Below are 13612 nucleotides of genomic sequence, written 5' to 3' on the forward strand. Positions count from 1 at the left end.
CTGTGGTACTGAGTTATGACACGTTGGGCCAGCCGTCCTTGGTACAGAGAGACTGTAAGGTAACAGAGACTCAAGTCACAGAGACTAAGACCTTGTGGAGGCCGTGGTAAGCAGAGGTCTGTTGAAGCTGTTGGATACTGACTAATGTCCATAGAAATGTCAGGAGACATTTAATTTTGTGGGGGAGAGTGTGGCACTGGGTGTTTGTGAAGACAGTGTAATATTAGTCCCCCCCCCTAATTTTTTGTGGTTATTTTCCCTGCTAAGAACAATATGGTCAGCAGAGGGCGCTCTGTGCATTTTACTATGGCATCAGTAGTAAACGCCAGTAGAGAAGAAGAAGTCGTTAGTACGTGATGAGTTAAGAGTAAGATTGCAAGCAAAGGAGAGCGCTTCTAATTAAGACTGTGTTGTTATATTACCAACAGGTAAGCTGTCCATAAACAGAAACTAGGTAATAGACAGTAGTAATACATTGGAGTAGAGCCTTAGTTTTAAAGACAGTAACATGTAGAGACCGTGAACTTGTTCAGGGCCGTGCGTGTGTGTGTCTGTGTGGGCACGTGTCGCCTCGTTTCTGTAATAATAGCGGGCGCTGAGCTAGTCCGCTAGTAAAGCGAAAAGCTAAAAGACTGTCCGGTACCCATAACGAGTGTGAACTCAAGTCATTCAAATGAAGGAACAGTTCGATATTGTAGAGTTATGTGTGGTAATAAACTGTGTGAAGTACGGCTGAGTTGTGGGAAGAATAACAGCGGGAGTAGGAGCTAATGCTAAGCGGAGCTAATGCTAAGCGGAGCTAATCGTTAGTCATATTTCTAAACTGTGTTTATTAAGTTACTGAGTCTATAATGTGTTTCAAGAGTTCATACAAGGGTCACTGTTGATTTTATTGTCAATTCTGTTCTGCATAAAATACTGTACTGTTAGATGTTAGTTAATATAGCTATAATTCATGTGGGTGTAAAAGTGCTAAAAAGACAAGTTCATATTGTCATACATGCTAGAGCTAAGTTAAACACATACCATATTTCTCCTATTGTTTTCAGGTAATGGCTGGGTCTGTGTATATCTGAGTAGAAGAATATTTTACAGCTAATGTGCTTACATGTTACTCACCTGTAATTTCTGTGAACGAAAGAGATGTAATTGAGCATATGCCTTGGATATTCAGGAGGGAAAACACGTGTAATGAAAATGCAAAGTGGTATAGACTGGAATATGTGTTCATGGCATTGTATATGACTTGCCACTGGCATTTCACTGTCGATGTGTTAGGTATGTTTGGCATCAGTAGTAAACGCCAGTAGAGAAGAAGAAGTCGTTAGTACGTGATGAGTTAAGAGTAAGATTGCAAGCAAAGGAGAGCGCTTCTAATTAAGACTGTGTTGTTATATTACCAACAGGAAATTAAATGTGTTGCACAGGAGTGGACGTCAAGTCATTCTTGTACGTGCAACACTAACATGCTCAAGAAGACCACAGTAAACATTATACGTGCTAAATAAACATCAGCATTAAAGCACTGTCACCGTAAGCATGTTACTATACTGAAGTTAGCAGTTAGCTCAAAGCACCATTGGTATACAGCCTCACAGAGATACTAGCATGGCCTTACTTACTTCATTATTAAAGGACCTACCCGGTATTGTTTTAATGTGTGACTGTTTATGGTCTAAATGCCTGCTTAGTCTTGAAACTGTGAGCACAGTTTTTACCCAACATTAACCAAGTGTTAAGTTGTGTAACCCCAACCATTATTAACATATAACACATTACAGTAGCCCCAGAGACGCCACTATACATCTCCTGTTTGTGTCACAGGATACGGTTCAATCAGCCGACTGTATTTTTAATTTAATTTATAATTTAATAAACACTATTTATATTCTGATCTAGTGACATGAAAGTGATTGAGCTCATTGACAGCACTGATGTCCATGGTGTCGTAGGCGACAGCTCGTGTCCCACTGATATGATTGTGATGAAGAAATAATCACTCATGTGTCTGTCCAACCCGGTCTCACTCCCAACTCGTCAAATAGCGCCGCTTTGGTCCGCGGCCCTCTGCTTCACAATGTGACGCTGTCCGTGTCCCCACGCCGGATGTAGTATAACGAGCCAGAAAGTCTGAATATGGAGGTGTGAGGGTGGATGGATGGATCACACAAACACAGGAGGCCGCTGTTTGTGTCCAGTTCAAAACCAAAAGTAAAAACTGTCCTTAAGTTCAGTGGTGTAACGGTGCCTGGGGAAGTGGGTATACACAGGGATATGTAAGACAACTCTTGCATATTTAACTCACCCAAAAATAACCCAGCAGTATTTGCATTTTGTCACTTAACCTCTGCTGCTTGACTTCAGACAATATGGACCATTATGAAACTAACATTAGACACAGAAGAATCAATACTGGCCCATTTTAAGTCAAGAATACCTTACTCCTTACTCAATCCACTCATTTTGGACAATGTCATGCCGTTGCCATCCTAGGAAAGTAAATTCAGCTTGCAGAACACGACTGAAATGGATAGGATTGGGTATATCCAATGACAAATACAACTGAAAAATAACTAGCTTTCTTAACTTATGTTACTTAACTTACTTAAGCTAAAGTATGTAACCTATTTCTAACCCTATAACCAAGTCGTTTTTCTGCCTAAACTTGAACATGCAAGTTTTTAGGGCTGCCCCCTAATAGTTGACTTAATCATTAGTCTCAGTCAACCAGCTGTCACATAGTTGCAGAAAAACAAGATTAAAGTAGTTCGGGAGCCTCGTCACCGGGACCAAAGCATCAGGAGATTGTTGCAACATGGACCCTTTCTCTTGTAACACAGGAAGTCTCTTACTGCTGCACTGCTTGGGGGAAACTTTGGGGCTTTTAAGAAATAATAAAACAAAGTGGGTTTGATACATTCATTGTACTGTTTCAGTCACAACTGTTTCTTTATTTCTCTACCCACAGTCATGAATATAAATTCACATGGTAATACACGAAGCTCTTGAATTCAGTAACGAGCTCTGTTGGTTGCTGCTGTGTCACTCTCTGTAGGTTTTATTCAGAAGTCTGGATGCCCCAACAAGAGATCTTTTGTGAGGGATATTTTAATTTCAACCTTTTATTTTGGCCTTTTCGTTTGTCAGAGAGAACAAATTGTCTTTTGACAATACTCCAGTCTCACACTCTGCGGTTGGAGCTGTAACCTTTAGCTGCTAACCAGTGCCACTTCATCAGTGCTGTTCTGTCAGAGTGTTGGATCTGTGGGTGGAGAGCGACTGTGAAAGTCTGTTTGTGCTCGAGCACAAGAGATTAACTCCAAACTAAACAAGTTACAGCGGACTCAGTTTACAGATAATGTGCAGTCACTCTACCAAAAACTAAAGCTTGTTACAGGAATAGTTTCATGTTTTTGGAAAATACTCGTCTTCACTTTCTTGAGTTGGATGAGGAGATTGATACCACTCAGTTACAGTCGAGATGAAATGAACCCTTTTAGATCACATCCCCGGTCACTCGTTATACACATGTTTAACTATTTATGCCTAAATAAATGCATTTCTTGAAATCTATAATTTTTTGTTCTTTCATCTTCCTGTAAAAATGACAGACATATAATTGTGAACCAACACAGGATCCAGTTCTCCTTAAGACATCCATGGAGTTGGATAACTAGCTAACAACAGCATGGCTTCGAGTGTTTCTGGGGCCCGAGCCGCGCTCATTACTGTACAGAAACACAACTTTATCACTGGTTTGGGAAACTATTGAAATGTTTTCTGGTTAACTCTGCTAACTGCTGCTGTAGCGTCCAACGGAACCGGGCTCAGCAGCCTCTCACGTTCTCAACGCTGCATTCAGTCCTGTGCTGTTCACCGGGAGCTCTCAGTCCAGAGTCAGCTGATGGGACGTAACACACTTACCTGTTTCATTTACAGGGAAACATGTTAATATGCAGACGCTAACAGCACTCTGTTATCAGTTTAATGGGGACTTTAATCTGAAGCTACAGCAAGCAGCTGCTAAGCTTAGCTCGGCACAGAGACCGGAAACAGGCCGCAGATGGAACTGGATCCTGTTGTGGAATAAAGCAGCACATGAAGCTCACTGCCCACCGTGTGAATGAGCACTGTGGGTGTTAATAACTGTTCCCAAGTGTTTGTGCAGCCCTCCCTCCCCCTGCTGCAACACTGCCATGCAATTACTGTCAATAAGAATATTTCCTTATGTGTAGCTTCCCTGAATAAGTAGGGGGTCAATAGTGTTCATTACCGCCTGCTGAAAACCCCTGGTGGTCAATAACAGGAAGTTAGACCCACTGACAGATCTTTTTACTTAAGAATACTTTTGTGCCACTAAATGTTTCTGTGTGTAATCCTCAGTCAGAACTGCAGTTCCAGTTGTTTCCTGTTTCCAGCCGAAGGAGAACAGAGATCTGTGGTTCCTTTATGAAATGCAGCCATTCACAGCAGCTCAGCCGGCGGTCTCATGTTCACACTGAACCCAGTCCAATACGACGGCCTTCATCTTCATTATGTAACCGACTCCGTTGACTTCATTGTGACGTCTTTGCGTTTGTTGTTGTGCTAAGGTGTGTACGGAGCTACATACCTCCACTGCAACAACACACTTATCCTAAATACTTGTTTCCTTTTCATGAACACACACACAATGTAACCATTTAGCAGCAGTGTGTGTGTGTGTGTGTGTGTGTGTGTGTGTGTGTGTGTGTGTGTGTAGGAGTGGGGGGGTCAGTGGTGGCAGGTTTAACCTGATATGTCAGGTACTAAAGGAAGATCCTCCATTGACAGTTTGTCACACAAAGACATTTGCATTTCTGTACTTGTGAGGACTTTTCTTGACTCCAAATTCCCTTTAACCCCTTAAAATCCTGCAGAACAAACATTTATTTGTGAAGCCCTTGAGAAACGTGTTTTCTGTCATTGAGTAAACTAAAGAACCCTGAAGTTACAGATTTCCTGGATATTTTGGATTTGGATGAATTTTGAGCAGATTATTTCCTGTTAATATTTATATATATATATTAGTTTTCCTGATAATTTTAGTAACATTTTACACAATTCTCCATTGGGTTTGAGTATTTTTCTCATTTTTAACAATCATACAGACTTGATATGCTTCTTTTTTTGATATATTTCGTGTTTTCTTCTCATTGTTCTATTAGCTCTTGTGCTTCTTGGTTGTGGGAACTTTTACCATAGAGTGAACGCTCTCTGAGTATAATTTATGTTCAAAATGCTGAGATTTTAAGCTTACTTACTTTTTTTAAAAGTTTTCTTACATCCCATAATATCAAGAAGGCCTTGTGAGCCCCTGTGAAGCTTTAGCGACCCCTAGTGGTCATGTGATTCTGATGGTGTGAAATGAGGACGTAAAGTAAAAAACACAATGGACCATTTTTCTCTTTCACATTATTTCTCTCCTTTCTGTTACATACTTATATAATCTTTGTACATATTCTCCCCAATCTCTCTCTCTCTCTCTCTCTCTCTCTCTCTCTCTCTCTCTCTCTCTCTCTCTCTCTCTCTCTCTCACACACACACACACACACACACACACACACACACACATACCGGGAGGATTAACACCTCTGACTGTTTGCCTGCAGCTGCTTGTACTGTACAGACAGAGAGAACTTGCTGATGCAGCAGCTTCTGAACTGAGTTTAACACAAAGTGACATGAACACCCAGCTGCACGGAAAGTCCAGAGAACCTCCAGAACATACAGAACATACTGTATTAACAGGTTACTGTTATCAAGGAACAATAAAATGTTTAAGAAATGTAAGATTTCAAATATGTGATGGTGTGTGTCTGAATGACAATTTCAAAATAAAAGTTCATCTCATATAACCTCCCTTTTAACACCAAATAATCCCTTTCTGCTGTCTAATGCATTCAGATTTCTGATGGTGGGTGTGTGCTGCAGGGACAAAAACGAGAGAGCTGTGATGACAGCTCATAGACTGTGTTTTTATAGTTCGGTGTGAAGATTATCTGTTGGTATTTTAAGTATTTGATTGATTTCCAAAAGTGGGTGCTGCTGTTGTTATTCTGTCGGAGAGCAGAAGCAGTGCGTTATACTTGTAACTAACATGTAACTGGGTGGCAGAAATAATTCATAAAGCAGCTTGTTTTCTACCAGATCAGATAGTTACACATGTAATATGTAATTTCTGCCACTGGGGGGACTCACATATTACAACAATTACAAAAGATGTAGTCTGATGATGTTGCGATGTAGTGTGGGATACTGGGAGTTCTTCATTGTTAAATAACCACCATTGAAATGAATGATTTATTACTCAAATAATATTATTACATTACTTATTACTCCCTGCCAACAGTAATTAATTACTCTACTAGCTATATTACTTCTCTGCTACTCTAATTGGTAGTTGTGTCCATTCTCCCCAAAATTTGAACTTACGGCGATTAAAATCCAGTTTTGTTTGTTAAAATCGAAGTAATATAAATCCATCTTCCAAAACTAGTTTTCTCCACGTTTACAAATATTAATCCAAGGATGTGATTGGATTGTTGGATTTTAAATCAGAAACTTCAAAGTAAGGTAACTTATTATTATTTTGGGAGGGTAACTGTAATATTATTACTGAATTTTGTTAGTAATTAGTCACACTGTTACAGGAAAAAGTTATATTATTACTAATAATGCCTTACTGCCCAACACTGGATTTTAATATTTGAAAATCTATCTGATGTGACAGTTTTATTCCTGTTACATTTATTAGCATCCCGTGTTGTATATCCCTGCAAAAATTCCAATAAAAAAATATGTTAAAAGATGGTTTCTGTCATTTTAAGGTAGATTTAATCACGCTGATTCACGTTTAAGTGTTAATTTGTCTGATGAGTTTGGTTTTAATTTATTATCATAACCTATAAAATGAGGAACTGTCCCACATTGTATCTTTAACCGCATACACCTGCTGAAAACACGCCAGGTGTGACGGCTGCTGGCAGGATGTTCAATCAACTCTTGACAAACGTGAAGCGACTTGCGTAGAACGTCCATCATCAGGCTTATCTGACCAATCTGCTTCTTACACAATACTGCTGCATATTCATGGGCCATTTATAATCTAAAAGACTGAGTGAGGTTTCTGTACAACTGGAAATCCTTCAATCAGCGGTTTAGAGAACAATGCAATAACTCTGGTCCAATGCCAAACGCCTTAGTGATGAAGTAGCACATGACTCAGCCTCTAATCATTTATTTGATTTATTACAAACCTGCTCGTGTGCTCACTTGTGATGACAAATTACACTATGATCCCGCAGATACATTAAAATACACTTCTTCACCAGCTTTTAGCAGGAGTTTATCTGCTGTTTAAGGAAACAATTATAATTCAGCCAAACGTAAAAAGAAAGTGATTGTTTTGCATTTTTTTGTCACCTCTACGCATTATGCACATCATCTGATAACAAAGTTTACACTGATCTTGATCCAAACTGAGGAGCCTTCCAACTGTCAAAGAGAATTTGTTAAGGAAATTAAATCACCCTTATCTTGACTCTACCTTCAGATGTGGCTGTTCTGAACAACTACACGTTTGTCCTTCAACACAATGGAAGAAAATTTTAACAGCAGCAGGATTTCCAACTACTTTTGGTGTATAGTGTATATATCACTTAAAGGTTGCTTTGTGTCTGTCAGTAAATAGTCAGGATGAGTAAGTACACCAGTATCTGTATTCATACTCGAAGTGGGCGGGGCTTAAACCAGCCGTGGGTGGTGGCGAAACCGGAAATGTTAGTCGATCAGAAGTTGCCATATTTATTTAAAAACTATTTAAAGAAAAGCCTTTGAGCCTCAGAGCAATCAGTACAATAACTATTTACAGAACATTATTTTTAAAATAAAAGTTAAGATACTAACACCTTTTATTCGTACTCATGAAAAGTACTTACTGGTTTCAGCCAAGTACTCGCTCAACCCTACTAGAAAAACTGTTATTTAGTTATTAAAAACGCAACAACCTTATAATGTGATAATATCTTAGTGTTAGTAGTAGTTAGTTTGTCTGCTGCCCCCTAGAGAGCAAAAAAACGAATTAAAAAAACACAATCAATGCAGCTTTAAAGTTCTGTTTCTCTCGTCTCTCCTTCTTTCCATTTTTGTTACTTCCATGGGCAACTTAATCACAATGAACAAATGTAAGTTATACACAACATTTTAACCATAAATCATGTTTTCAGAGTTTGTGTTTAACTCTTTCAGCCGGACACAACCACTGAACAAGTGCAGCTATATTTACACTCATCAACCTGCAGACCCAGCATACAAGCTGGATGTGAAGTTTGAAACCAGTCCTTCCACCGTTCCTGCTGCTTCTATTACTGCCTTCAGCATAAACTTGCTCACACTCGTTCGTCAGCTGTGTCGTAGTATTTTTGGCTCTTTTCTGCCTCAGGAGTTTCCTATTTGTCTCTCTGTGTTCCCAATCTCTCTCTCTCTCTCTCTCTCTCTCTCACATTTCTTCCACATTTTTTCCCATCATGTGGGTACTCGTTCGGCAGTGGTTGGAAGTACATTTACTCAAGTACTGTACCATTTTGAGATACTTTCCATTTACATTTTATGCCACTTTATACTTTCTACCCGACCCCTATAGGTTGGGAACCACTAAACAAGGTAACGGTATGTAAAGTAAGTAGTTTAGTGCAGAATAAGTACTTTTATTTTGGGTAATTTAAGTAAATTTTTGTGATAATACATCTGTACTTTGAATTGTTAAATGCAGGCTTGTAATGGAGTTCATTTACATGAATGTATTTTACTGAAATAAAGGATGTGAATAGATCTTCCACCACTGTGCAGCTGTGACTCACTGGTTTCAGCCAACTACCCATTAAAGCCTGTTTCCATTCGGACTGTGACTCAAGCAAGGTGACTTCCCCACAGCGTGATGGCAGCTGACTCATCTCAAACGTGTGACCATGAATATGTCATTTTCACGCCCGCAAACAGGAAGTCACGCCTAATTAGGACACTCATTTCTTTTGTTGTTGTTTTTCTTGTTAACTTTGGATCAATAATTGAGTTTTGCTTCTTCATAAGCAGCTGATATTAATATATATATATATATATATATATAGCCAGGATGTGCATCTCCATCACTGAGGCATCCTGATGCATTACAAACCATCATGATGTTAAACATTTTACGTAAAGCAGCTATCAATGTAATTTGACCCTATTGTGATGATGTGTGTTGACACAGTTTGATTTGACACAATGCCAATGTGCAAAATAAGATGTGGTGGAAAAGGATATGATGCTCTGTGATTTAGTACAGTACAATTATTTCTTTCATGAATCTTAATAAAAAGTTATTGGTCACATTTATGAGTAATTAAGACATAGGGTCTTTAATAATAGGATTATCGGCCCTTCATAAGTTTTCCCTTTGGATTCAAGGTTATTGCTACTTTTAATTGCAACTAATTATTTGATTAATAAGTATAATAATAAGTTGTTTGCTAGTTAACTAAAGTTTTGTCTCATATTAGCTAACTTAAGATATACTATATGCAGCTTTTTATATTTTAAACATCTTCAAAATGTGGTTGTCTTTTCAACATAGATTAGCCTAGCATGTAGCATATCTAAGTTGATGGAGGCTTTCTCAACTGTTATTGTTGCACAGGGCAAAAAGGGGCAGGACTTCAGATATTACCAATGCAAACAATGCATCTCAATATTATCCTGTATTGTATCAGGTCCACACTTTTTTAACCGGTGTAATCACATCTTTACCTTTTATAATATCTAAAGTGTATCGAATAACCAAAGTCAAATACCAGGTTGTAAAGTTTTAATAAACTGGTTTTTATAACCAGAAAAAATAAAAGGAATGTCTGGCAGTGTTCTGTTCATCTTTCCGAAGAAACACAAATGAAACACTAAAGAATAAGACATCAGCATACAGAAGCATCCAGTGTGTGATTGACGTGTGATCTTTAGTATTCAACCTTTTGTTTGCTCTGAAGATGCCATGAAAATATTAAAAACTAGACCCACCAGTTCAACTCTCTAACAAACACGGTGAGTATGTAAGAGTTCGTGGTGTTTTACTTTCTATTGATAGAACATGTGAACTGATCGAATGAGAAAGAATATCTTTGGTTCATTTAGCCTCATTCTGAGCCACTTAAATCTCGCTGTGGCCTACATTTGCAGCACGCAGGCAGAATGCCAGCGAAAGGTTTGGCTACAGCTTAAAAGTGCCTTATCATACTGTAGATAATGCTTTATTTAGCACAGGTTAACCCGCCAGTCCGGTTTCTTGTTTTCCACCACCTACCTCATGACATGGACAGACTTTATGTAAACAAAATCCCCTTTACATTAAGTGTCAGTCTTTGCACAAAGCGGCTCATTTACTTATTCAAATACTGCAGAGAGATGATGTCAAACAGGAGCTCTTGCATTGCAGAGGTGTTTGGCCTCAGAACCTCTTACACCACACCCTGCTGGGTAAATATTAGGTCACACATTAACATGAACTCCTCGCGGATGTTTACGAACGATTGCGGACATCGTGAACCTTTCTTCCACCTGAAGAGTGAAGTCATATTCAAAGAGAACATGTTTTTTGCTCTTATCCAGGATTGTTCTCTTGTAGAAAGAATATAGTGACTGTTTGACCCTGGCAGTCCCCATTAACACAGAAAAAACCATTTAGGACAGACAAGATCTGAAACATTCTCCGTTCATCTGTTAATTTTGTCACGTCACCCAGGGGAGCAGAGGCAGAGATGATGAATCCTTCTCGGTCTCCGTCAAACGCTCTCCGTTTCTCTGACATCGATACAGGAAATTCACAGAGCCCATTATACGGTTTATTAAAAAGGTCCCAAACTTCCAACACACTCAATATGTCGACCTGACTATAAATTCCTGGGAAGGAACTACACACTAATGATTCAAATTACAGTGAAGTAAGGTTTTTCATGCTCTCGCGGCACACATGTTTTTTTACAAGGACAACAGTTGCAGATTTACCATCGAAATTCGCAGTAAATCTCTAGACAATGCGTCCTTGCTTTCAGATGGATGTAAACAGAAGCAGCTGCTCATTTCTAGCTGGCAACCCTTCGATTTTGTCACCTGAAATGACAACTGGCAGATATATAAATGCTGTCTCCCACTGACTTTTTTTAAATCAATAAACCTGTAAAGGGGTGGCACTTGATGGCTGCATACATGATATCATCCTAAGCACAAGGTTAGTTTTGTTTAGAGAAGGCTTTGAACTATACTAACTGACATATCTGGCAAAGGTAGTGTAAAATCTATCTATCTTAAGTTGGCTGGAGTGTAAACTTCCGGGATATTCAGATTCTCTGGAAATCATCAACCAGCCGACTCAAATAACATCTCTATTTCCCCCTATAATAAGTAGGCCTGCCAGTTACTTCCTGAGTATTTTCAGGGCCTTTAAGATGAAACATTTCCCGCCACACAAGGAAAGAACACACTCTTACTGTAAGTACAAAGACGTGTTTCTTATCTGCCGTGAAGAGTGGACTGATTGTAAAGTAGGCTATACAAATACGGTGCAATACCACGGGTCATTCCCTAATTAATCATATTAATAATGAAACAGGTCCGTCCAGCCCTCGCTTTAAATGGGCTTGTCATCATTTGAATGGATAATAAACACATGATTTTAACGACTAATGTACAAACTAAACACCGTTCACGTGTGGTTTATCAACCACCATACCTCACCGGTGTGTGGACAGAGAATATGACTGGTTGTAAGTCAAACGTCTTTCAGTCTTTTGTCTCTACAGCCGTTATCTGTCAGTCAGTCTGGTTGTCTGAAAGAAACTGTCACAACAGCCCCTATCACCCTCTTCAGGTTGCTTTTACTTTGACGTTATCTGCGAGGACAGAAACCATTACATGACATCAGTGTTGTGTACAGCTGTGGGTTCAGATCTCATGGTGACCTCAGGTACATATCGTTCCCTTTGCTCTGACTTCCCTGACCCTGCTGTGGTAGTGTATTGTGCAGTAAAGCTCCCTGGGGGATTAATCCGTCCAACAGTCGGGCCAGGATGTCGAACAAAAGCTCTGGAAGTCTTTGATGCTCTCCTGCTGAATCTATCAGCTCACCTCAGACACACTCAGTCAGTTCCAGGTGGTTGGTTGTAAGCCATGTTAACGGCTAACTCTCTGGGTCTGTCGGTCCAACAGTTGGGTTCAGGCTGAAATCTCTCAACAGGTATTTGATAGATTGTGAGACTCTGTACGGATATTAATATCAGTGGATGAATCTGGTTTGCCGTGCAGTGTACAGCGGGACGCAGTTTGAACGGTTGTCGTTTGTGCATTTGAATTTCTGTCAGAACTTTTGGTTGGCCAATCAGGCTGAAGCGGAGCCGCCAGTCGATTCCCCAAAGTCGGTGGCTTTTGTCTCACTGCGCCTGCTCACAGTGGCAAACAGAGCGTTTAAGAAGTCCCATGGCAACAAAATGCAAAATGATAATGTTTCCTGTTCCTCCGATCGTGGCCGATATGAACGAGAGAAGGTCACAGGACGGCACAGATGATGAAGGCAGCATGTTTCTGCAACTAACTTATTCTTACCTCGGAGCTTTCAAACCAAACTTTATTGACAATAATCAATTGCCAGGACAGTAGGAGTTTGAATTAAACAACATTTCTAAAATCGTACAGCGTCTGTTCGCCCAGTGTATTCAAATGTTTTGACATCTGTTGGTTCAAACATTCATGTTCCCCTCAGGATGAACTGTAATAACTGTGGTGGTTCTCTGACCTTTCCTCTATATTTTAATTTCTCCAATACTTTTTACGTTTATGACCAAATACCTGCAGAACCCGTCACTCCCATCAGGGTCAGCTGTACTGCAAATTAGCTAAGACTGTGAACATGATAAACATTATAGGTAAATATCAGCAGGTTGGTACTGATTGTGTTAGCATGCTGATGTTAGCATTTAGCTCAGTTCAACTTTATTTATTAGCGTATTTCAGTTAATGTATTTATTTATTTATTTATTTGTTGATGGAATATTTGTGAGTGTGACATTTAATATTCAACATTAATAAAGCAGTTGTAATGGCTGCAGCTGAATTATCTTTTATTTATAATAAATTATTAATTGTTGATTGATGATTTACAAAATAAGAGTGGGGCAATTTAATACTGACACATACAGAATAAATACAAATCAATAATACATTACAATAGTATTGAACATATCTTTTGTTGGGGTAAAGAGACATTTTTAGAGTTATTATGATGGTTTGATATGAATCTCAGATATTTATAGAGATTATATAATATATATATAATTATAAATACAGACAGTTTCAGTCTGTTATTGAGCAATAGAACAACTATAATACAGGTCTAAAGGCAGTAATCTGTCTGTGCCAGTTAATTACTTGATCCCTACATAGCAGATGGAGATGTGTGTGTGTGTGTGTGTGTGTGTGTGTGTGTGTGTGTGTGTGTGTGTGTGTGTATTATAGTACAGACAAGCCATTTAGAATGTAGTTCCCAATGTTCTAGCAAACATATGAGCAA

Source organism: Dicentrarchus labrax, unplaced genomic scaffold (assembly GCF_905237075.1).
Source record: "Dicentrarchus labrax unplaced genomic scaffold, dlabrax2021, whole genome shotgun sequence".
NCBI lineage: Eukaryota > Metazoa > Chordata > Actinopteri > Moronidae > Dicentrarchus > Dicentrarchus labrax.